This window comes from Nerophis ophidion, linkage group LG23 (assembly GCF_033978795.1).
Source record: "Nerophis ophidion isolate RoL-2023_Sa linkage group LG23, RoL_Noph_v1.0, whole genome shotgun sequence".
NCBI classification, from domain to species: domain Eukaryota; kingdom Metazoa; phylum Chordata; class Actinopteri; order Syngnathiformes; family Syngnathidae; genus Nerophis; species Nerophis ophidion.
In genome coordinates, this window is record NC_084633.1 from 2,581,491 (window position 1) to 2,607,678 (window position 26,188).

At 40.8% G+C, this 26,188-nt stretch overlaps 1 protein-coding gene across 3 annotated transcripts in view; it reads right to left on the bottom strand.

The window, feature by feature from the left end:
* LOC133541214 (junction plakoglobin-like) overlaps positions 1-26,188 on the bottom strand; it is a 252,078-nt gene that overhangs the window by 184,357 nt on the left and 41,533 nt on the right. The window contains exon 1 of one of the 3 annotated variants that reach the window (XM_061884427.1): positions 11,534-11,651. The exons of the other annotated variants lie outside the window; for them this stretch is intronic. The gene's annotated coding sequence lies outside the window, so the exon portion shown is untranslated. Of the gene's footprint in view, positions 1-11,533; positions 11,652-26,188 lie in introns of those variants that run through there. 3 annotated transcript variants of the gene reach the window in all.

Genomic DNA, 26,188 nt, shown 5'->3' on the forward strand with positions numbered 1-26,188 from the left:
CCCGCCAGGGCTGCGTCCCGACTCTGCTGCTGTTCACATTGATGACCCATGACTGCTGCGCCAGGTCCACTACTAACCACATTGTGAAGTATGCGGACGGCACAACAGTAGTGGGCCTCATCCGTGACAACGCCGACAAGGACTACAGAGAGGAGGCAAAACATTTGGTTGACTGGTGCAGAACCTAAAACCTGGTCCTGAACGTCGACAAGACCAAGGAGATCATCGTCGACTTCAGGACACTGCACTCTTCATCAACGGCAAAGCAGTGGAGATCGTAAGCAGCACCAAGTTTTTGCGGGTGCAGATAACTGACAATATGTCAATTTGTCCCTCCACACCGTAGCTCTTGTACAAAGAGCTCAGCAGCACGTGCACTTTTTCTCACAACATTTGACAGAGGCACTATAGACAGCCTACTGACCAACTGCATCTCTGTCTGGACTGGAGCCTGCAGTGCCTCAGACTGGAAGTCTCTGCAGCGAGATCGCAAAAAGTCGCTGCCTGACCAAATTTACTTTTTGTCTATACCAAAACAAATATTTACACTCGCACCTATGGACAATTTAGTAACCTCTCATTTTAGAGGGCTTGGATTACATTCCTGGCCAGTGTTGCGTAAAAACGAAGCCAAAACCATTGACGGGATTGACTCGCTGTGGCTACCCCTGACAGGAAAAAATCCAAAAGTAAAAAATTTGAACTTGCATGCCAAAATTATTGTCGAATAGAATTAGAGTAATATTTCCAGTCCCCAAAAAAAGCCCATTTTTCTCCCTTTTTAGTCTTTCTGTCATTTAGTTTTAAACTCTGTGTGCTTTGCTGAGCACAATGACTTAGATGTCTTCTCAATTCTCCTCTCAGCTCCTGCTCCTCCTCCTCCTCCTCCCCATCGTCCTTCCTGCTTCTCTTCATCTCTCTGCGTTAATCCGCTGTGGAGGTTTTTGTTTTTTCTTCCCAATCTTTCCTCCTCCACCACCTTAATTTCTCTCCATTCTCTTCCGCCGCACTGAAATCAGGCATGAGTAATGCTGGAAGATTACTTCCATCATGCTATTTTATTTCATATTTACTATTTTCTGCCAGATGCGTTCAAATTGGGTTAGACACATCATGGTCATATAACAGCTTTACCCCCGTCGCAATTATTGAAAAGCTCTTTTTATATTAGTTTTTTTTTTTTACGTGGCCAAAACACAAAAAAAGAATGATAGATTTTACAAAACCCAAAACCACAGTGAAGACAGAACACAATGATTTGCAAATCCTTTTCAACCTATATTCAATTGAATAGACTGCAAATACAATATACTTAACGTTTGAAGTGGAAAACATTGTTCTTTTTTGCAAATATTAGCTCCTTTGGAACTTGATGCCTGCAACATGTTTCAAAAAAGCTGGGACAAGTGGCAAAAAATACTGAAAAAGTTGAAGAATGTTCATCAAGCACTTATTTAAAAATCCCACAGGTGGACAGGCTAATTGGGTACTGGTAGTTGCCACGATTGGGTATAAAAGCAGCTTCTATGAAATGCTCAGTCATTCACAAACAAGGATAAGCCGAGGGTCACCACTTTGTGAAAAAATGTGTGAGCAAATTGTTTAAGAACAATATTTCTCAACCAGCTATTGCAAGGAATTTAGGGATTTCACAATCTACGGTCCGTAATATCAAAGCGAAAGCCATTTATCAACAACACCCAGAAACGCCGCCGGCTTTGCTGGGCCCGAGCTCATCTAAGATGGACTGATGCAAAGTGGAAAAGTGTTCTCTAGTCTGACGCGTCCACATTTAAAATTGTTTTTGGAAACTTGGGACATTGTGTCCTCCGGAACAAAGAGGAAAAGAACCATCCGGATTGTTATAGGAGCAAAGTTCAAAAGCCAGCATCTGTGATGGAATGGGGGTATATTTGTGCCCAAGGCATGGGTAACTTACACATCTATGAAGGCACCATTAATGCTGAAATGTTTTGGAGCAACATATGTTGCCATCCAAACAACCTTATCATGGACGCCCCTGCTTATTTTAGCAAGACAATGTGAAGCCATGTGTTACAACAGTGTGGCTTTGTCGTAAAAGAGTGCGGGTACTAGACTGGCCTGCCTGTAGTCCAGACCTGTCTCTCATTGAAAATATGTGGTGCAACTTAAGCTGTACATCAAGCAAGAATGGGAAATAATTCCACCTGAAAATCTTCAAAAATTGTACGCCTCAGTTCCCAAACATTAACGGAGTGTTGTTAAAAGGAAAGGCCATGTAACACAGTTGTTAAAATGCTCCTGTGCCAACTTTTTTGCAATGTGTTGCTGACATTAAATTCTAAGTTAATGATTATTTGCAAAAAAATATGTTTCTCAGTTAGAACATTAAATATCTTGTCTTTGCAGTCTATTCAATTGAATATAAGTTGAAAAGGATTTGCAGATCATTGTATTCTGTTTTTATTATCAAATTACACCAAATGACAACTTTACTGGTTTTGGGTTTTGTAAATAGATACAGTTGCAGTCAGAAGTAGTTTTGCATTAATCAAGAGTGTGAAGTTATTCTACAATTTCTATTAAGGCTGCCCGATTAATCGACATCGAATTGACATCAAGGTTTAGATTAGATTAGATTAGATTAGATAGTACTTTATTTATTCCGTCAGGAGTTATTTAGCAATTAGTGCGATTGCGGGACCGCAAGAGGCTGAGTTATTTTTTTCTTTTGTCCGCCAATTTTAGAATTGTGCTGTCACATGCAACCAAGGTATAAACATTGGTATTGTTTTATTTGGTCATTCTGTATGATGTAGTACCGACGAATATGATCAATACCTACTAGGGTTGTACGGTATACCGGTACTAATAAAATACTGCGTTACTAATGAATTGAAAACTGTACAATACTGCCTTTGAAAAATACTGGTATTATTTCTTCATCTGAATATTACCGTGCGGCCGTGAGGTACAGAGCGGAAGAGCAGGTTGAGTCTGTCAGCGCGCACACACTCACGGAGCGCGCAAGTAGATACAGCGTGGAGAAGAAAAATGGCAAATAAAGGCAAATTTACAAGTTAATGAAGAGGCTGCGTGCAGCGCCACATGAAGGTATTTGGGCTTCAAAATTATTGATCGAGATGATGCTTTAAACACGGAAGTGCCCTGCTGCAAACTTTGCTTTAAAACATGCCTCGCCAAAGATTGCATGATTATAGTATTACCAGCTTTGCTTCAAACTTTGCTAAACAATTAAATAATGACCAGTCAGATCAACAGGTTAACTACCTTTTTTGTGCACATTCAGTTATGTAGACGCTCACACAGCTGCTTGGCTTGATGCAAAATATCAGTTAAAACCACCCACGTAGCGTAAACTAATGCTAGTGAAATGACTGAATTTTGTAACAAATTGCTATAATTTGTGTTTAATACTTTTGTTTAATTTTTTTACCTGCTATGTGTCTTATCTGTGTAGTTTCAGCTATAGTATTGTTTTTAGTATTTACTAATGATCGTATTTGCCTTGAAGCACATATCGAGAGTGGCAACCATAAATCATGAAGCATTTAATGTAATGTCAATAAAACGTTTTCTTTTAAACCTAATCCTAGATTATGGAAAGCTACCATATATATGTAATGGATACAATTGTTTATTGTTTTTTTAGTGCAACAAGAAAAGCCCAATGTGTTTAAGGCCTTTTAATTTTTATTTTAATCTAGTAAAATCGCTCATTGAGTGCAATAAAAACCATATGTTTAACATACTGTACGATTTTTTTTTGTTAAAATAAAGCCAAAAATTACTTTTTTTTGGTCAGCTTTCTTCTGAAACGTATCAAAATACATTTTGGTGCCAGTACAAAATATTGGTATTAGGGCAACCCTAGTACTTACAAAAGTACCGCATTTGGTACCCATTTCTGGTCGTACAAGTGCAGTTTGTGTATTATGTTTTATTATGTATGGTGCACAATAAAGTATTTGCACACAGACATGGCTACATCTGGTAGGAGGTCACACCTGGTTGTTCTGCTCTCAAAGCCGACAAATTATGTTTAGAGTGTCCGCCCTGAAATCGGTAGGTCGGGAGTTCAAACCCCAGCCGAGTCATGCCAAAGACTATAAAAATGGGACCCATTACCTCCCTGCTTGGCACTCAGCATCAAGGGTTGGAATTGGGGATTAAATCACCAAAATGATTTTCCGAGCGTGGCCACTGCTGCTGCTCACTGCTCCCCTCACCTCCCAGAGGGTGGAACGAGGGGGATGAGTCAAATGCAGAGGGTAATTTCCCCATACCTGATGTGTGTGTGTGTGAGACTATCAGTGGTACCTTAACTTTAAATGGACAACATTTTTACCGAAGACATAGACTTTGTGAGACCAATAAATTAAAACATTTTTCCCAACAATAAGCTGTAGAAAATGGATGGATGGATGGATGTTTCCCAACATTATCGGAGAAGATAACCAAAGAGAAGAAAGGATCTTTTTGGTGGCGGAGGGGAGGAGACGCAGGAAAAAAAGACCAAGCTGAGAAGAAATGAGGCAGAAAGAGAAAGATGAAGCATGTGTGACGGTAAAGGGAGGAGACAGGCTTTTCATTCCTCCTACATGCCCATCACAGCAGCTAACCCCCTACCCCAACACACACAAATTCAGTGAACAGTTTTTCTAAAGCCCATTCATGGTCGTCTACTCTCACATTATACAACATCGCTGATTCTCTGCCTCTTCCCTCTATCTTCCAAACATGTAATCATGTCCCGCTCTATCAATCTCCTCATCATTCCTGCCTCGTCTGCTGCCTCTCGAGCGATGTCGGACCGCGCTACCTCAATGCCGCTGTTGTGCATTTTTGAAAAGTGCAGCCTGAAGCCTGTTTGAATCTTTTTACTTCACACATGGCTGCTAGCTTGATAATGTGAGTCTCTGGATCAGTGCTTAAAATAGACGAGTTTTCGGCGTATCTAATTTTCCGCCTCTAAGTGGTTCAAGTGGAAAGCGCAATTCACAAAGGTTCTTCAAAGCTAAAGATAATTGGGAAAACAAGATTAAGTGTTAATGTGCTGAGAATGGTATATTGGGAAGTCGCTTTGATTGTAAACGTACACAATTTATTCAGAATCAGAATCAGAAGTATTTATTAATCCCCAAATGGAAATTAAGATTTTCAGCACAATCCCATTCAAGAGCGGACAAACATTACAGGAAGACAGAACAGGAATGCTGACGGGTCTGCCAACTTCTGGCACCCTTTACAAAAAAGGTGAGAAACAGGTAAACGCTGGGGAAAAAATATTTAGTCTAAGCCTGGGCCCCTGGAGAGGGGGTCCAGAATGAGACCAAGGAGGAAAAAAACTCAGTCATCCACCCATCCACTTCCGCTTATCCGAGGTCGGGTCGCGGGGACAGCAGCCTAAGCAGGGAAGCCCAGACTTCCCGGAAAAGGGTGGAGTTCCATCTCCGGGTTGGGGGGGAGATCTTGCCCCAAGTGGAGGAGCTCAAGTACCTCGGAGTCTTGTTCACGAATGAGGTAAGAGTGGATCGTGAGGTCGACAGGCGGAGTCTTCAGTAATGCGGATGCTGTATCGATCCGTTGGGGTGAAGAAGGAGCTGAGCCGGAAGGCAAAGCTCTCAATTTACCGGTCGATCTACGTTCCTGTTCTCATCTACGGTCATGAGCTTTGGGTTGTACAAGCTGCCGAAATGAGCTTCCTCCGCCGGGTGGAGGGGGCTCTCCCTTAGGGTGAGAAGCTCTGTCATCCAGGGCGAGCTCAAAGTAAAGCCGCTGCTCCTCCACATCAAGAGGAGCCAGATGAGGTGGTTCGGGCATCTGGTCAGGATGCCACCCGAACGTCTCCTGAGGGAGGAGTTTCGGTGACGTCCAAACCGGTGGGAGGCCACGGGGAAGAGCCAAGACACGTTGGGAAGACTATGTCTCCCGGCTGGCCTGGGAACACCTCGGGATCCCCCGAGAGGAGCTGGACAAAAAAACCTCATAGCCATAATAATAATAACTTAGATTTTATATTGCGCTTTTCTAAAACACTCTAAGCGCTAACAGAGAAATGTGACTCAACATTCATTCACACCTGGTGGTGGTAAGCTACATCAATAGCCACAGCTGCCCTGGGGTAGACTGATGGAAGCGTGGCTGCCAGTTCGCGCCTACGGCCCCTCCGACCACCACCTATCATTCATGCATCATTCATTCACCAGTGTGAGCGGCACTGGGGGCAAAGGGTGAAATGTCCTGCCCAAGAACACAACGGCAGCGATTTTTTGGATTTCAATTGGTGGGAAGCGAACCTGCAACCCTCAGGTTTCTGGCCGGCCGCTCTACCCACTACGCCATGCCACCCCATAGCACACATAACCATGTGTGTAAGAGGGAAACATCAAAGAACACAAAGTACATTAAAGACATTAAAATAGCAGAGCTGATGCAACTAGCCACTTCTACACACAGCCACAAAAGTAAAACAACAACAAAAAAAACATATACACTGTGGTGGCCTCTGCAGTGTTCCACGCCATCTTCTGCTGAGGTTGGGGAAGCATGGCCAGAGACAGGAGCAGACCCAACAAAGCAACCAAGCGAGCAGACTCCACCCCCGGCTGCCCACCAACTCTCGTGTCAATGTCCAGTCCGCAAGGAGACCGAGGTGTCTGATACCTGCTCATTCAGCCAAGACACTTGTCTCTTCATCTGCATCTCCCTCAGTCTCTACAAAGAGACTCTGGTGTGGCATAGACCCAGCACCTGGTCTCCATGGCCAAAAGGCTCCCGTGAGGAAGATCCAGAAGTTCACATAAAAGCTCCGCAAAACTGGCCATGATGAGTGACGTATGATCAATCAAAGCACTGTGTTAGTCAAATATACACTCAAAATATACAGAGATTTACATAAATCATCAAAGTGAGTTACAAATATTTAAGCTTGATGGAAAAAAACGACAGAAACTTAAATGCTGCTCATATAAGCACAAATCTCACATCTACATTTAATGGACCAAAATGGAAACAAGCCTTTTGGCTTTTTGTGCCATCCATTTGCCTTTTAAAAGCATTGCATGGATTCAATTCTTTAAGATGTCAATAAAGTTCTCAATCAATCAATCAAAACATAATAAGTATTAATAACCTAATAAGTGCCAACGCACAAATGACCAGACGGTAAGTTATGTTTTTTTCTCTGTTTGTTTGAATGGATGTCTAGTATTGTGTTACTTTTGGGCGTCTGGTGTTCTGGGAAGGCTATGCAACACATTGCGGTACTAAGCAAAAACCTGGACCTTTGGCCAGTGAAGCTCTATAGCGCATCCCTGACTTCATGGGCTCAAACTGACAACACAGAGGATGTGAGTCATCTGGCAGAATCCTCAGAGTGTTCCTCCCCATCCTGTCAGTGTATAAGAGACCCAGAAGTTTCTGGGGTTGTCCCACAATTTTTCTTGCGATTTTAAGTATTCTGTGTAGTCTGTATTTTCACTTACAAGTCAAGTGACCAAACCAAGCACAGAGATGAAATGTTAAAACACTCAATGTGTGCACAATAAACAAGCTCTAAAATGTTCGGACTGAACCAAGACCACTTAATCTTCTTTAAAGACTAAGTCGCTGTGAACATTTTTCAATGATAAAATCAGACTATCAAGGACTGTACCAAGATATTCGCCTGTGTCTTTGCTTGGGATGGTCTCCTGCTGGCCCCACCATGGACTGGACTCTCACTATTATGTTAGATCCACTATGGATTGGACTTTCACAATATTAGGTTAGACCCACTCGACGTCCATTGCATCTGGTCTCCCCTAGAGGGGAGAGTGATCCACATCTGGGGTCCTCTCCAAGATTTCTCATAGTCATTCACATTGACATCCCACTGGGCTCTGAACGAGGATGTCGTTGCGGCTTGTGCAGCCCTTTGAGACACTTGTGATTTAGGGCTATATAAATAAACATTGATTGATTGATTGATGGATTGATATTTGAATGCTACCATGGTTTCAACAAGCTGGCCTTCAAGTAAATCTACTTATATTGCCACTTCTTGATTTTAGTGAACAACAATTTCCTGGTCATGTTCATTTCTCGCCGGCTCTTCAGACACCATGCTTCAAGGGCCTTAGTGTGGGCAAAATAGGAGGCCTCATCGGAAGGGTCTGATTTTTTCCACAGGCCTATTAAAACCATGTCGTCCGCCTATTTGATCAGTTTGAAATTTTTATCTTGAGTGTAAATTCATTTGTAAAACTACACTACCCTGTGGGCAACCATTATGAGCCCTCCTGACAAAATGTCGGTCACACAAACCCTTTGAGGGCGAAAAGAAAGAAAGTCTCTGATCCAGAGCATCAGGGTTTGTTTTTAATATTTAAAGGCCTACTGAAATGAGATTTTCTTATTCAAACGGGGATAGCAGGTCCATTCTATGTGTCATACTTGATCATTTCGCAATATTCCCATATTTTTGCTAAAAGGATTTAGTAGAGAACATCGACGATAAAGTTTGCAACTTTTGGTCGCTAATAAAAAAGCCTTTACTGTACCAGAAGTAGCAGACGATGTGCGCGTGACGTCACGGGTTGTAGGGCTCCTCACATCCTCACATTGTTTATAATCATAGCCAGCAGCAGCTAGAGCGATTCGGACCGAGAAAGCGACAATTTCCCAATTAATTTGAGCGAGGATGAAAGATTTGTGGATGACAATATTGAGAGTAAAGAAACTAGAAAGAAAAAAAAGGCGATTGCAGTGGGAGCGATTCAGATGTTATTAGACACATTTACTAGGATAATTCTGGAAAATCCCTTATCTGCCTATTGTGTTACTAGTGTTTTTGTGAGATTATATAGTACCTGAAAGTCGGAGGGGTGTGGCCACGGGTGTAGTGACCGCCAGTGTTTCCGTGGGAGGAGGTAATAGTCGCCGCAGCAGCTGCAGGAGGACGGAGGCTCCGCTCATAACTACGGTAAGAGCCAACTTATTACCACAATTTTCTCACCGAAACCTGCCGGTTGGCATGTGGTCGGGATCCATGTTCGCTTGACCGCTCTGATCCAAAGCTTCACCTTCGGGAATTTTGAACAAGGAAACACCGGCTGCGTTTGTGTGGCTAAAGGCTAAAAGCTTCCCGCCGCCATCTTCCTACTTTGACCTCTCCATTGTTAATTGAACAAATTGCAAAAGATTCAGCAACACAGATGTCCAGAATACTGTGTAATTATTCAATTAAAGCAGACTACTTATAGCTTGGATCGGGCTGGAAAATAATGTCAGCTACGACCCGAGACGTCAAACGCACGCGTCATCATACCGCGACGTTTTCAACATGACGCTTCGCGGGAAATTTAAAATTGCAATTTAGTAAACTAAAAAGGCCGTATTGGCATGTGTTGCAATGTTAATATTTCATCATTGATATATAAACTGTCAGACTGCGTGGTCGGTAGTAGTGGGTTTCAGGGGGGCTGGAGTCTATCTCAGCTACATTCAGGCATTTGGTTAAAATATCAACTAAAACTCTTTCTGTGGTTTAACCCAAATTAGAGGTTATGCCAACAGTCCTAAATTCCTCAGGCTTGCTCGCCTTTGGCTTTTTTGGTACAGGCCTTTTAAGGGAACTTTTTTAAGATTTGGCCACACCTGTGACAAGAAGGGAATTAAACAGATTTGAAAAGACTGAGGAGCACAGTCTTTAACTAGCCAAGTTCTCAAGAAATCTGGGCCAGTAGCCTTGTTTGGTTTTAGTTTAAAAATACTTAGCCACAGCATTCTCAGTAATGGGTGCGGGCCCTCCTGCGGGGAGATTTTTACAGATCTCATTACGATTCTGGTTTATTATCCACTTCATCAAATCTACAGAATAATTGATTCAACTCATTAGCGAAAAATTCACTTATTTTTGAAGGATTATCACAACGGCGTGGCGCTTTGGGAGAGTGGCTGTGGCAGCAACCTGAGGGTTCCTGGTTCAATCCCCAGTTTCTATCAATCGAGTCACGTCCGTTGTGTCCTTGAGCAAGACACTTCACCCTTGCTCCTGATGGGTCGTGGTTAGCGCCTTGCATGGCAGCTCCCGCCATCAGTGTGTGAATGTGTGTGTGAATGGGTGAATGTGGAAATAGTGTAAAAGCGCTTTGAGTACCTTGAAGGTAGAACAGCGCTATACAAGTACAACCCAATTACCAATTTTTTTTTGTTTTGCCCAATGATGTATTTAGACCCGTTTTATGTTGGCACTAAAATATTTGCTTTCTATTTTGTTCTTGTGTTACCATTACTTCATGTATTATTTTGCCTTGAATATATAACTTCTCGGTGGAAGAGGGGTTAGTGCATCTGCCTCACAATACGAAGGTCCTGAGTAGTCAGGGTTCAACCCCGGGCTCGGGATCTTTATGTGTTGAGTTTGCATGTCCTCCCTGTGACTGTGTGGGTTCCTTCCGGGTACTCCGGCTTCCTCCCACTTCCAAAGACATGCACCTGGGGATAGGTTGATGGGCAACACTAAATGGTCCCTAGTGTGTGAATGTGAATGTGAATGTGAATGTTGTCCGTCTATCTGTGTTGGAACTGCGATGAGGTGGCGACTTGTCCAGGGTGTACCCCGCCTTCTGCCGGATTGTAGCTGAAATAGGCACCAGCGCCCCCCGCGACCCCAAAGGGAATAAGCGGTAGAAAATGGATGGATATAACTTCTCAACGGATTTCTTTTTTCTTGCGTTAATAAAACATCACCAGAACAGGAGGCAGCCTTCATTTCATTAGGAAAAAAATTCAATTGCTTAGACACCCAAGGTTTGTTGTTTGGGAATATTTTTACAGTCTTAGTTTCTGACACACAGTCCTCACAAAATTTTATATAGGATGTGATGGTGTCCATCTCGACACGATTCAAAGAATATGTCCCAATTTGTGTCCTCAAAACAGTCTCTGAGTGGTTAGGTCAGACATCACCTATACTTCTTTCTGAACTGTTTTCAATCTTTTGCCGCGATTATGTTTCTGGGCGAAAGATGAATTACATCCTGGTCAAATTTCGCAAGAGGCGGTCTGCATAGCGCTTCATAAGCCAATGCCATAGCAACAGTCAAGTGTCCGATAAAGACGCGTGGGACAGTCAACACATTGCTGTAAGCCAGGAAAGTAATCAGACAAATTGCAGGAGTTAAAGTCCACGAGAACCAGGATCTGCTGGTCAGCAGAGCGGGCAGGAGCATTATTATAGCACTTGTTTTATCGTTGATCTGTCCAAACCCCGCATAATATAAAAAGGTTTAAAACATACGAATCAGGTGTGCACACTTGGTCTTGTATGCTGTATTGTGTAGCCCAGCTGTTGCCTACCAACACAGCCCCCCCTCTGTGGGATTTGTGTGCAATGCGTTCGTTCCCGTCCGCTCTGACACTGGTGGAGCCTGACAGGCTCGGTGTGTCATTGTGATCTTTAAGCCATGTTTCAGTCAAACACACTAGATTGCTCCGTCTGAATTTGCAGTCATGCAAGTGCAAGTTCATCAAGTTTGTTGCTTACCGAGTTGACATTAGACAAGGTTATGACAGGTAGGGGGAATCTGCTGTGGCGTCCCAAAAGTAGATATCCCAGGCTTCCATTTTCTTCTTCCCCAAAAAGAGGTCGTCAGATTTCCTGACAGCTCGCGGGTAGACAGACTGAAGGAGTCTCACTAAGTGAGCGAAGTGACAGCAGGTGTTCTCTGGTATAAGTGAGGAAACCTTGTCGGCTTGTGTCAGTGAGGTAGTTTCCATGCGCTAGGGCGGACAAGCAAAAAATAATCCACAGCACAGTGGTTTCCATTGCCACTTAGAAAATATAAGATGCAGTAAAGTTTAAACAAGTCAGATTCAAGTCAAGCCGATGAACTGCTTCAAAATACCCGATAAAGCACGTTTTAATAAAAGCTGACTAACAAAAAGTGAGCAAGCTAGCAGAGTAATATATTTAAAAAAAAAAAGCTTTTATAATTGTAAAGGACAATGTTTTATCAACTGATTGCAATAATGTAAATGTGTTTTAACTATTAAACAAACCAAAAATACGACTTATTTTATCTTAGTGAAAACATTGGACACAGTGTGTTGTCAAGCAAGATGCCATGCACGTGTAAGCCACTGTGACACTATTGTTCTGTTTTTTTAAGAATGTCTAATGATAATATCAATGAGGGATTTTTAATCACTGCTATGCTGAAATTATAACTAATATTGATACTGTTGTTGATAATCATTTTTGTTTCACTACTTTTGGTTTGTTCTGTGTCGTGTTTGTGTCTCCTTTAAGTGTTGCTGGGTCAGGTTTGGTTTTGGAATTGGACTGCATTGTTATGGTATTGCTGTGTATTGTTTTGTTGGATTGATAAAAAAATAAAAAAAATTCAAAAAATAAAGAAAAAAAATCAATTTTTTTAAAAATGAGAATCGATTCTGAATCGCACAACGTGAGAATCGCGATTCGTATTCGAATCGATTTTCACCCACACCCCTAATAATATAAACATATACATACATACATATATATATATATATATATATACATGCATACATACATACATATATATATATACATATATATATACATATATATCAAACCAACATAAGGCGGGGGGGGGGTAATAGCTCAATAATCTATATTTTATCTAAACAACGCAAAACATTACAGCAAGCTTAAAAGTCAACACTGAACAGGCACACAAGTCTCGTTGTTGCACTCAAAAACCTAAAAAGACAAAAAGGAAAATAATTTTACCTTCTGTCAGGGAATATGTGTGGAATTGTTGAACGCTCTGGGAGTTTCCGGGTTATAAACGAGCAGTGGCTTCACGTAGTCGACACTACCCTTAGCACAAACTAGCAGTGTGAGGCAATTCCTCATTGGCTTTTGTATAGGTAGTGCCTTCTCCTTCACTGTGATAAAGATCTGCTGTGACATATTTTATCTCTCTAATCACAATTAAAGACTTGCTAAGGAACAAATTCCTTTTTGCTGATAAAAGCCTCAAAGTGAAGGTGCCCCGAGTCGGAGACTAAGTATGTAGATAAAATGCTAGCTCAGTGGTTGTCCAGCAACCTGAAGCGATACAGCAAGTCTGAGAGTTTGAACACATTTAAAGCATGTCTGATCACACAAAGTGATCTCGAAGACAGACTGACACAGCTCTGACCAGCGCAAGGTACGACAACTGTGGAAATAAACTCGTCAGAAGTGCCGCTAGCCTCGAAGCTTTTCAAAATGGCCACTCCAGTAGACAGACTGAGGCCAAGGAAAAAAAACACTCATAGCCACAGCACACATAAACATGTGTAGGAGGGAAACATCAAAGAACACAAAGAACATTAAATACATTAAAAGAGCAGAGCTGATGCAACCAGCCACTTCTACACACAACCCCAAAAATAAAACAACAACAACAACAAAACATATACACTGTGGTGGCTTCTGCGGTGTTCCACGCCATCGTCTGCTGGGGTGGGTGGAGCAGACCCAACAAAGCAACCAAGAGAGCCGACAAATTAATAATTTTTTACTTTAGTAAACTCAAGGCGACATTGGGCCGAGCTTGGGGACGGTGCACGTTTATACTGGAGTCTAATAAAAATCACATTTTACTTGTAATGTAAAAAATGAGCGGCTAAAAATTAGATTTTGAAAAAAAATAGTTTTGGGCCATTTTGGCCTGCTGTGTAAAGGCGGTCTATGTGGAAGGTCCACTTCAAGACCCGTGAGATAGTGGATCCCAGGAACTTTAATAGAGAGTCCACAGTAGACAATGGGTGCTTCTTCTGAAGTCCACTTTCATGTCATGCAAACTTTAAGAGTTTCACACAAGGGTCCCCTAAGGCAGTGTTTTTCAACCTTTTTTGAGCCAAGGCACATTTTTTGCTTTGGAAAAATCCAGAAGCACACCACCAGCAGAAATCATTCAGAAACGAAACTCATTTGACAGTAAAAAGTCATTCTCGGTTTCTCGCAATAGTTGCCTTTGACTTTAAACCATAACCAAGCATGCATCACTATAGCTCTTGTCTATAAGTAGGTGTACTGTCACCTACTTTTTAGTTCTTGTCTTGTGCTCCTATTTTGGTGGCTTTTTCTCTTTTTTTGGTATTTTCCTGTAGTGGTTTCATGTCTTCCTTTGAGCGATATTTCCCACATCTACTTTGTTTTGGCAATCAAGAATATTTCAGTTGTTTTTATCCTTCATTGTGGGGACATTGTTGATCGTCATGTCATGTTCGGATGTACATTGTGGACGTCTTTGCTCCACAGTAAGTCTTTGCTGTCGTCCAGCATTCTGTTTTTGTTTACTTTGTAGCAGTTCAGTTTTAGTTTCGTTCTGCATGGCCTTTCCTAACCTTCAGTGCCTTTTCTTAGGGGCACTCATCCTTTTTTTGTGTGGTTTAAGCATTAGACACCTTTTTACCTGTACACTGACTACCGCTGTTTCCGACATCTACGAAGCAATTAGCTACCGGCTGCCACCTACTGATATGGAAGAGTACTACACGGTTACTCTGCAGAGCTCTAGACAGCACCGACACTCAACAATAACACATAATTAGCAGATTATAATTAACCCAAATAGGTGAAATTAGATAATCTCTTAATGCACACCAGGCGTGCACCGCGGCACAGTGGTTGAAAAACACCACCCTAAGGTGCAGTCACTGAGGTAGGGAGAGAACACACACCCTGGGGGGCGGCAGTACTAACTGCACGGGTGCTGAATATGTTGAATGCATATTACGACAAATGAATCGGTTTTAATGCATTAAGAAATTGCTGATGACTCATGATTTTATTAACGAAAGATATAAGTCTGCTTATTAAAACTTATGTTCAACCATAAAGACATTACTGCTGCAAAAGTAGTTATTCGAATACCTTTGAAAAGGGATTAAATTGCACAGGGAGGCTAGGAATACACTATGCGGATTTAACTCATCTGACAAGCAAATTAACCATGGGAACATTAAAGAATGTGGCCAGTCGTGGACATTGAGCAGGACATTGGAGAGTTGAAGGTTAGACAAAATTACTTTACCATGTGAGAGGAATTTTAAGCGTACATTATCAGCGACAGAGCCAGTTATTTCACAGTATAATTTGCGGAACAAATCAAAATAGGCGTATTACATTTTAATTTTATTTAACAGATTCAATTTTTAGGGTTGCAATTACATCTTTATCACTGTTTTGAAAAAGTAAGCCGTAGCATGTGGCACAAGCGAAAGTAAATACAAATGAAAAATGTACGTGATTTTGGCATAGCATGGCAGCCACTGGAAGAGTTAATTATAATTAAAGCGCTGCTCATAGAAAAGGATCAAGTGACGAATACCGCGGCTCTTGTCAGCTTTAATGAGCTTCATAATGACTTTCAGCTCACTGTTTGCTGTCCATTTGCAATGTTCCTTTCGTTCAGCCACACTTTTTTCATCCACTGCAGTCACATTTCCATGTAGGAGCTCATAAAAACCCACAAAGCATAGCCCTGATGTGGGATCTGAACAGAGGATGTCGTTGTGGCTTGTGCAGCCCTTTGAGACACTTGTGAATTAGGGCTATATAAATAAACATTGATTGATTGATTGATTGATTGAGATCAACATCTCAGTCTCTGATTGGCTGCAAAAATATTGTACATGATTAACATAGAGGCCAAAACAGTTTATGGAATGAATATGCAATTGACTTTCTTTCATGTGTACATGGGTAGGATTCCCAATGATTACTGATAATGGATAGTAAACATAAATCAGTCATTAAGAAACTCAAATCCAATAAAGTTCAAGTTAAAGTTAAAGTACCAATTATAGTCACGCATACACTAGGTGTGGTGACATTTGTCCTCTGCATTTGACCCATCTTTTTGTTTACCCCCTGGGAGGTGAGGGGAGCAGTGAGCAGCAGCGGTGGCCACGCCCTGGAATAATTTTTGGTGATTCAACACACAATTCCAACTCTTGATGCTGAGTGCCAAGCAGGGACGAAATGGGTCACAATTTTATAGTCTTTGGTATGACTCGACTGGGGTTTGAACTCACATCCTACCGATCTCAGGGCGGACACTCTAATCATAAGGCCACTGAGCAGGTTAAAAGAGAGGTGTCAAACTCATTTTGGATCAGGGGCCACATGGCACAAAATCTACTTCCAAGTGGGCTGGACGGGTAAAATCACGAAACGATAACTTAAAAATAAAGACAACTTCATATTGTTTTCTGCGTTTAAAAATAGAACTAGCTCATTCTGAAATTGTACAAATCATAATGTTGTTGTTTTGTTTTTACACTTACATTTTGCGGTTAATAGTATTCCATCTTTATTTGTTGTTATTTATATTATCCTAATTATGTGATAATGATCATCAGCTGACTCATTGGTGTTAATTTTTAATCCATCAAGATTTAAGATTCAATTTACAGAATGTTACTTATGTAGTTTGATCATTTTCCTCGACTGATGTACTAACATCATGTGGTTTTGTCATACCGCAGTGAGGGATGTCTTGTTTTGTTTTTTTTTCTGTCTTGTGAATTTAATGTATTAGTTTGAAAAATAACTCTCGTCTTGTTTCAGGTCACTTGCCCTCAGTCTGATGTCATCTCTGATCCCTGATTGTTTCCACCTGTTCCCCATCACCCACATGTGTTTTATAAGCCCACGCCTCCCTTTGCTCAGTGCCAGAATGTCTCGTGCATCTCCAGCCTCACGCCCAATCTTTGTCTTGTCTTGCTTTGAGTATCCTGATCCTGAATTCCCTTGTTGGTATTTTGAGTTTCCTTTTCTCCCCCTAAGCAGAGTGAGTTTTGGTTACATAGTTTTGCAGCCAGTGGTGAGTTTCAGGTTACTAACTATTTTTGTATGGCAGAAACAGTGAAGAAGTTTTATAGCCCATTGTTTCCCCCTCCTTTTTGGAGCGCTTTTTGTTATTGATAAATTTCGTAGTTAAATCCCGCACCAAGTATAGTTCGCAATTGATATTTATTGTTTCTTCCTTTCGAAGTGATTTTTTGGTTGTTTTCTTTTCGTGGAACCTTTTTTTGCCTAATTGTCGGATTACAGCCAATGTTGTATTGCCCTGATTCGGGAAGTGACAAGTAGTATTCAAAATAAAAGCTTGCCGGATTGTTCCCTACTCAGCATCCGAGTCCTATTTTTGACCAAGCCTGACAGGTTTATTTTGCAAATATGTAGCATCATCTACAAAGATACAAATAATTGCTATTGCGACATCCAGTGGACACATTTAAAACAGCAGTTTCTTTCATTTTAAAATTTCAGGTTAATTTTTATACTCGGCAAACTCATCCCGTGGGACGGATAAAACCTGTTTGTGGACCATATGCGGCTCCCGGCCGTACGTTTGACACCCCGGCATTAAAATATCATCTGTCCATCGGGAGTGTCATGTCTACCTAAAGTCTAAACACAAGGTTCTAGTCCAGTGTGTTCACTACATGGTCCACAACCCCCAGGGTAGCAAGTTGTTTGCTTCCCAGCTGGCCAAAACATTAAATGACAACAGAGACCCTGTCACACTCTGTTGTAACACCAGCCTAAACATTCCCCAATGGCCGATTCAAACTGAGCGTAAAATTCAAGCGTCGGGTTTTACTTGGCACAGCATGATGACGCAGTCATGCAGATACGTGCGTGGAAAGTTCAGTCATTAAACTGCATACAAGTCTTTCAATTATGCAAATCTCTCAAGTAAAAGGAGACTAATGATCCATAATATTTGCCAGGATTTTGTCTGACATCACGTCTGTTGCACATGTTTGGATGCGCTTTTTGGTGCGGGACGAAAGAAAAGGGAGCTGCTTGCAAACTGAAAGTAAATGGAGGATGGTTGGTTGCTGAGGGAAAGAAGGGGCAGGTAAGTTAACACAAGGATGAGTAGGGTGGTCTCGATACTAATATTTTGGCACCCGTATTGACGCTTTTCTATACTTTTTATTTTATTTTTTTAATTTCAATATTACTATTTTTATTTTTTTAATTGGGACCCAAAAAAATCTTAGGGTACATTAAACATATGTTTCTTATTGCAATCGAATAACAATTAATGTAGGCCTTAAATGAAAGAGTAAACATACAAGAAAAATTGTCTTTTAGAAGTAGGTAAGCAAACATATTCTAATTTGTCTGCTGACATAAGCAGTAACATATTGTGTCATTTCTCGTTATAATATTTTGAAAAAGTTACAAAGGACAAGTTGTAAAAATTGATTATTAATCTACTTGTTCATTTACTGTTAATATCAATTTATTTTCTGTTCCAACATGTTCTATCTACACTTCTGTTAAAATGTAATAATCACTTATTCTTCTGTTGTTTGGATGCTTTACATTCGTTTTGGATGATACCACAAATTTGGGTATCGATCCAATACCAAGTAGTAACAGGTGATTGTCCATATTCAAAGTCCTCACTTGTCCAGGGACATAGTTCCTGAGTTAATAAACATAATATGAATTTTGAAAAAGGAAAAAAAGATTTTTCGAAGATCAAAAATGTGGATGTAATCATAGTCTGCGATGTCCAGGGTGTATACCGCCTTCCGCCCGAATGCAGCTGAGATAGGCTACAGAAACCCCCCACAACCTCGAACGGGACAAGCGGTAGAAAAATGAATGGATGGATGGATGGATGTAATCATAGTACTATCAACTAGATACGCTCTTGTACTTGGTATAATTACAGTGGATGTTAGCTGCAGATCCACCCATGGCATTTGTTTACATTCAGGAGCGCTATCTTTTTAGCGGTAGTGAGCTATTGTATCCCCCTAAGGTGTGTAGTGAAACATGTTTAGCTATTCCTCGTCCTGCAGAGATGATACTTGTAAGAATGGAGGTGAGGTTTTGTGATTTAGAAGTAGCTAAATCACTGCTGACTGCGGATGGATGTTAGCTGCTAGCTAGCGAGCTACATGATATACATTTAAAAAAAACGAAAGAAGATGTCGTCATGCCAAAGAATATTATGATCATAGTAGTATCGACTCGATACGCTATTGTACTTGGTATCATCACAGTGGATGTTAGATGTAGATCCACCAATGGCGTTTGTTTACATTGTGACGCCGGTGAGCTACAGTGTGTAGTGAAGTATGTTTAGCTATTCCTCTTCCTGCAAGGATGATACTTGTAAGAAACTTACTTTATTTGTCGCCGTGGAGGCGAGGATTAGTGATTTAGAAGAAGCTAAAACACTGCCGACTGCGGCTAGACTTTAGCTGCTAGCTAGCTAGCCATGTCTAGAAGCACCTCAGCGATTCAGTGTTATAACTTCACCTTTATCGTTAGTTCTCCCTTTTCTTTCTACACACCCTGTCTGCATGTAAGTAAGTATTTCGTGATTGTGCGCTGCCGAACTTGCTCATCTGCTCGTAAACCAGCAATTACTTGACGTGACGACGACGGGGGCGCGGAGCGGGCGGCGGTGGTGGATCGGTACCTTTCAGAGGCGGTGTAGCACAGAATATGATTCAGTAGTATCGCGGAACTATACTAATACCCGTATACCGTACAACCCTATTGCAGACTAAACACCAGCTCAAAGACTTGGCAAGGAAACAATCCGTCTAAGACAGTGGTTCTTAACCTGGGTTCGATCGAACCCTAGGGTCTCCGTGAGTCGGCCTCAGGGGTTCGACAGAGGTCAAAACACACCCGACTCATCGTGTAAATACAAACTTCTCCCTACCAGCGTATTATGGATACCCCTAAACAATGTTCCCTCTAATGTTCCATCTGATTTACAGGTGTGTAATTAGTTGTGAGTTCATGCACTGTGTTAGTTTTGTTCTTTGAACAAGATGATGTTCATGCAAGGTTCATTTTGTGCACCACGAAAAAACATAACTTTGTCTTGAATTTGAAAGCTGGTGGGGTTCAGTACCTCCAACAAGGTTAAGAACCACTGGTCTAAGAAACCTCACAGTCTTCCCTGCCAATAAAACAAGTATGCCTGATGGCGCTATGGCTCGCTTTGACTCCCGCTCGCCGAAGGTTTTTTCCGTCAGCCTGTATCTCCATTTCTGTGCCGAATGGCTCGCATTTGTTTTGCCTTCAGGTTCACAACCCGGGCTCGTACCCTTCCTGTCCCTCACTTGTAATGCGTATCCTGTGGGTAAGCGATGTGCAGCTGTACCGAAAGCTGCAGACCAAAAAAAATAAATAAAAAATAAATCACATGTACTGGAACACAGACCCTTAGTAAATACATAAATAAGCAAAATCATGAAATCCTACCACGGACTGCAAATGTTTAAAACTATTTCTTTGATAACTAGCATGCTACATGCATATTGAAAATGACAGACACCTTCATTAGCATATAGGAATACATAATTATCAACATTGGAGCTGTTGGCTCACACCACTGCCGATCAGCAACATTTCCAGGCTTTGTCAAGATCATTTAATTCCGCTTGGCTTCACATTTTAACGCTACCCCAGCGTGCACACACACACACACACACACACACACACACACACACACACACACACACACAGACACAAAACTCCTTTCTTCCCTCTAGACCCATCAACTTCTCTCTCCCTCGCTCCATCTTTCTCTCACTTCACTCTTCTTCAGTCTCATTCCAATCCCTGCCACCCCCACCATTTTTTACCCCCTCTGTACTTCACGATCACCATGACTGCTGAAACAAACCTTGATAGCATTTTAAACCGCACACAAGCAACAGCATGGATACAGAAAAGGGTCCAGAATAGGCCAGAATGAATTGCAGAGGAACAGGAACAGCACAGATACAGCAAATTGTAAATCCTTAGAATGTGACCGAAAATTGCTACTTGTATGCGTCCGTATCCAAGGGGTTGGTGTGCGTTTACAAAAGTATGCCCGCATTTGCATGGCCACCAGGGTAGAATAGACATTATTTGTAGTGCACTCTTTACATGTGTGTGTGTGTGTGTGTGTGTGTGTGTGTGTGTGTGTGTGTGTGTGTGTGTGTGTGTGTAGGAAAAGTACTTTCCATATGAGGACCAATGAGCAAGTTAGGACCGAAGTCACCATTGCATCTATTAGAGAGCCGAATACTAGAGTCCGTGAACATTGCTCCGAAGTCAGGATTGCTTGTTGATTTAATAGGCATACAAAAGTAAACATTGACAGGTGCAAGGGCAGCAATATATGACAAAACAAGACAGCAGCTAAAGAAGGACTTCCCTATTCATCCCCATGAAAAAACTCGCCAGGTGAACAGCTGATTTTACGACTTCCAGAGCTGACGTAAGACAACCCACGACCCATATGTGATCATATGATGGACAAATGTACGACGGTACTAAGACTATAGTGACCATTAACAGTTAGCTTCTACAGCTGGGTTGCCCAAAGTGCGGCACAGGGGCCATATGTGGTCCGTGACTCTTTTTTCATCGGCGTTAAGCACATTACAAAAAACAAAAAATAGAGATCGCATTTGTACTCCTGGTGGTGAAATCTATCAAAATGAGGGTGGTCCCAAAAAAAGAGGGATTTTTCAAATAGACTTTATGTCAGTTTTAAAAGTGCTCCCCATCTGGTCAACATATAAAATAACAAGAGTGTGTAACAATTTGAAGTGCTCCTGCTCTGGCCAACATATGTACAACACATGTGTGTGTGTGTGTGTGTGTGTGTGTGTGTGTGTGTGTGTGTGTGTGTGTGTGTGTGTGTGTGTGTGTGTGTGTGTGTGTGTGTGTGTGTGTGTGTGTGTGTGTGTGTGTGTAAGAAATTGAAATTCACCACCTTTGGCCAAAATTAACAAAATAATTTTTAATAAATATGTATATAGAGACATACTGTAATAACTTGAGGTAAATAAAGAAGATTAAAAAACAATTACAAACAAAAAATAAAAAATTATATATAATAACATAAAATTGTGACCTGTCGAGTAAAACTATGACTCTTCATAAAATTGCCAAAATGTTAAGCCTTTCTTGTAAAATTTTGACTGTTATTGAGAATAATTCCAACTTTTATCATAATATTGCACAAATGTTCAGTTTTTCTTGTAAAATTGTGTCACCATTGAGTAAAATTACAACTTTTATTATAAAACTGCCAAAATTGTATGCTTTTCTTGTAAAATTGTGAACTTTTTCTTGTGAAATTCTAACCCATTTTAACAACAAGATTTTTGATATTTGCATAGTATGTAAATATCATTAATGTTGTAAATACAATTTTGTATTTGTCTAGAAAGGGTAGCCCTAAAGGGGTAGGCATTTTTCGGAAGTCTCAAGAAGGCAACAAATACAAGAATGGGTGTGTGTGTGTGTGTGTGTGTGTGTGTGTGTGTGTGTGTGTGTGTGTGTGTGTGTGTGTGTGTGTGTGTGTGCGTGTGTGTGTGTGTGTGTGTGTGTGTGTGTGCATTTCCACCCTTCTTGAGACATCAATAAGGAAAAGTACCTTCCATATGAGGACTGGTGAACAAGTTAGGACCGAAATCATGGTCCCAATACAGAAAACCATTGCATCTAGAATGTCTCATTTGTGGTGAAATCTATCCAAATGAATTTTAAAAATAAAATATATTTGTATATAGAGACATACTGTAATAAATTGAAGTAAATAATGAGGATTAAAAACAAACTACCAACAATAAATTAACAATACAATTTTTAACTAAAAAGGTATTTTTCTCACTTTTTTCGTATAAACTGGTTAACAATTTCTCATATACTTTTTCGTTTCTGTAACATTGCCATTTTTTCTCGTAAAATTATTACTTCATAATGTAAAATTATTACTTTATGTAAAATTATTAGTTTAATGCAAAATGGTGACATTTGTCATAAAATTTAGACTTTTATCATGAGATTGCCAATTTATGTTGTTGTCCTTGTAAAATAGTGACATTTTTGGAGAAAAATTATGACTTATGTCAAATGTTTTGTCATAATTGTCAAATTTCTGATTGTTATTTTATTGCCAACATTTTAGTTTTCTTATAAAATTGGGACTTTTGTCGGGTAAAACTACGACTCTTTTCAAAAAACTGTCAAAATGTTAAGCCTTTCTTGTAAAATTGCAACTGTTATTGAGTAAAATTCCAACTTTTATCATAATATTGCACAGACGTTCAGTTTTTTTTAGTAAAATTTTGACTTGCATTTAGTAAAATTACGACTTTTATTATAATACTGCCAAAATTGTAAGTTTTTCTTGTAAAATTGTGACTTTTCTTGTGAAATTCCAACTCATTTTTAGAACAAGATTTTTTATATTTGCATAATATGTAAATATTATCAATGTTGTAAATACAATTTTTTATGTTTAGAAAGGGTGGCCCTTTAAAGGTAGGCACTTTTCGGAGGTCTCAACAAGGTTACAAATACAAGCTTGTGTGTGCGTGTGTGTGTGTATGTGCGTGTGCGTGTGCGTGTGTGTGTGTGTGTGTGTGTGTGTGTGAGAGACTTAGTTTCCTCCCTAACAACGCATTGTCATGCAGACTTCTGACCTGTTTATAGCTAAGCTGCCCTTGGTCTCTCTCTCTCTCTCTCTCTCCTTTTCCACACGGACACACGCAAAAACAGCCTAACTTGCAGCATGCGTGCACCACGTCTGGGAAATCTGTTACATTCAAGCGGAACATGATTGAGGCTGAAACATACCCATTTTATTCACCATCTTCGCCCCCCGCATCACATCCATGTCGTCACACACAGAACACCAAAACACTCTCCAAAGACACACCTGCGGCTAGAACCTGCTGAGTTCACCATGGCAACAAGAAAAGTACCCCTCTCTGTTGTTCCAAGATTGTCTCAGAGGAAAAATTACAGACTAATCTAGCAACCCAGTGGTAAGCCGAAGTTCCAGCTTGGAAACATGCAACCTGTTTTGCAGTGTATAAACACTTTCTGGGATGTAATATGATCATGAATCTTCATAAACGTGGATTTTCAGTCTATGGCCCTGTTGACACTGCACACCAAATATGATTTGTTTTGCTCTCAAGTGACATAAATCCCAAAAAAAATTGACATTCTAAACTGATCTTTTTGCATCAGATCTGGGCCACATCAAGAAGTAGTCCGACTCCAAATTGGATCTTATTGAATGTGACTGCAGTCTAAATGGAAATGTAACGTGATTGCAACTTTTAAGACGTGCTAAGTTATTTGTGTGCGAGGGAAAAGACGCGGCCCGCCAGCGGAAGTGTTTTTTTCGTCAACAAAATCCCTTTTTCGGAAATATTTTTTCAACGGACGAATTTTTATCACATGGACAAAGATAATACCTTTTGAAGGAAAGTTCTGTGGTCAGATGAAACAAAAACTGAGCTGTTTGGCCACAATAGTCAGCAACATGTTTGAAGGAGATAAGGTGAGGCCTTTAATCCCAGGAACACAATGCTGATGGAGACGTAGCGGTGTGACACACCTAAAAGTAAGCACCTCAGATAATTCATATTTATTACTTTGGTTAGGGCTAAGGTCAAGGTTTTCATTGGATATTAGTGTGACTCCTCCTCTCCTTTTAAGGGGACGGGCAATATGGGAACTCCTATAGTTAGGAGGAGATGCCTTGGTGAATAGAAAAAACTAATCTGGTTTTAGCGGTATAGCTCAGTTGGTAGAGCGGCCGTGCCAGCAACTTGAGGGTTGCAGGTTTGATCCCCGCTTCCGCCATCCTAGTCACTGCCGTTGTGTCCTTGGGCAAGACACTTTACCCACCTGCTCCCAATGCCACCCACACTGGTTTAAATGTAAAAATTAGATATTGGGTTTCACTATGTAAAGCTCTTTGAGTCACTAGAGAAAAAGCGCTATACAAATATAATTCACTTCACTTCACTTAGCCATGTCTCATTGAGACCAATGACGTTAAGATTGTTGTATCTAATGACCTCATTAAATATAGCGCTTTGGGACACAGTGATCTGATGTTTAAAAAGCCCATGTTATAGTTAGTGGGCTGTTCTGAAGTATTATTGTTAATGGTATTCCTAGTACTGATATTAATGACCTTACTCTATTTCCCTTTGTGCGCCTTAAATCATTTTAAACACATCTAGGAATTCATATGGTGGGGATCTGGAGATTATTCGCTTGGTGCTGCAATAGATTTAACGCTTCATAATTTGCCACCTCAATAGAATGCAAGTGCACCTCTGGCACAGTCAGTACAGAAAGAAACACTACCTGGTATGTATTATTCTACGAGAAATGCTATGTGTGCAGGAATTTTAAATCCTGGCGCTGGTTAGTTTTAGCTTAACTGACTCCTCATCCAGGCTGACAGGCGCTCCAGCGCCTGTGTCCGAACTTGCTCTAGTGTAGATAGTTAAGTGTGACTCAACCAGTGATCTATATTTCTAGATAGAGTGATGGCGCCTTCCTGGTTAGCAAGCCCGGTTTTCCTCAGAAAGAGGGACGATTATTAATAAACATTGGTCCCTGTTCTCAACAAAATCTAGCCAGCCACCTGTTAAGCGAGACTAATCTGCTATACATCACATCATTGCCTCTCGAAGGCAAGGGGCCTAAAACAAATACTTGATGCCGAGACATCCTTCTCGCGAGATTATAAAACGTAGCTAGGTTCCTCTTTGTAATCTCTGACTTTGAAAAAGAACAAAAGAAGGTAAGTGCAAACGTAACTGCACAAGATACTGAACTTATTTTTGGCAACAAGCATTAAGTAGTAAGCAGAGCAATGGGTAGAACATAGCAATTATTCGGCACTGTCAGGCAGAGAGCCCCGAACTGAAATAGGAGACTGGCAATCGGGTACAGGCGTGCCCCAGCTGCGAATCAATGCCAGGTGTGGGAGCCAGTACTCAGTGGACATACAGGGAAAGTGAATAGAAGACAAGAGTACTAGACAGGAACTTAAACACCACACAAATGTGAAAAAGCAACTCAAGTCCAAAACAGTTACAAGGGTGTGGCACACATTTCATTGTGTGTCCCTTCATTTCGATGTACACATTGTAACACATTTTAGAAACCCCATTTCCAAATGAATTGGAAAATTGTGTTGGATGTAAATATAAACGGAATACAATGAATTGCAAATCATTTTCAACCCATATTCAGTTGAATATGCTACAAAGACAACATATTTGATGTTCAAACTGATGAACTTTTTTTTTTTTTTGCAAATAATCATTAACTTTACAATTTTTTAATGCCAGCAAC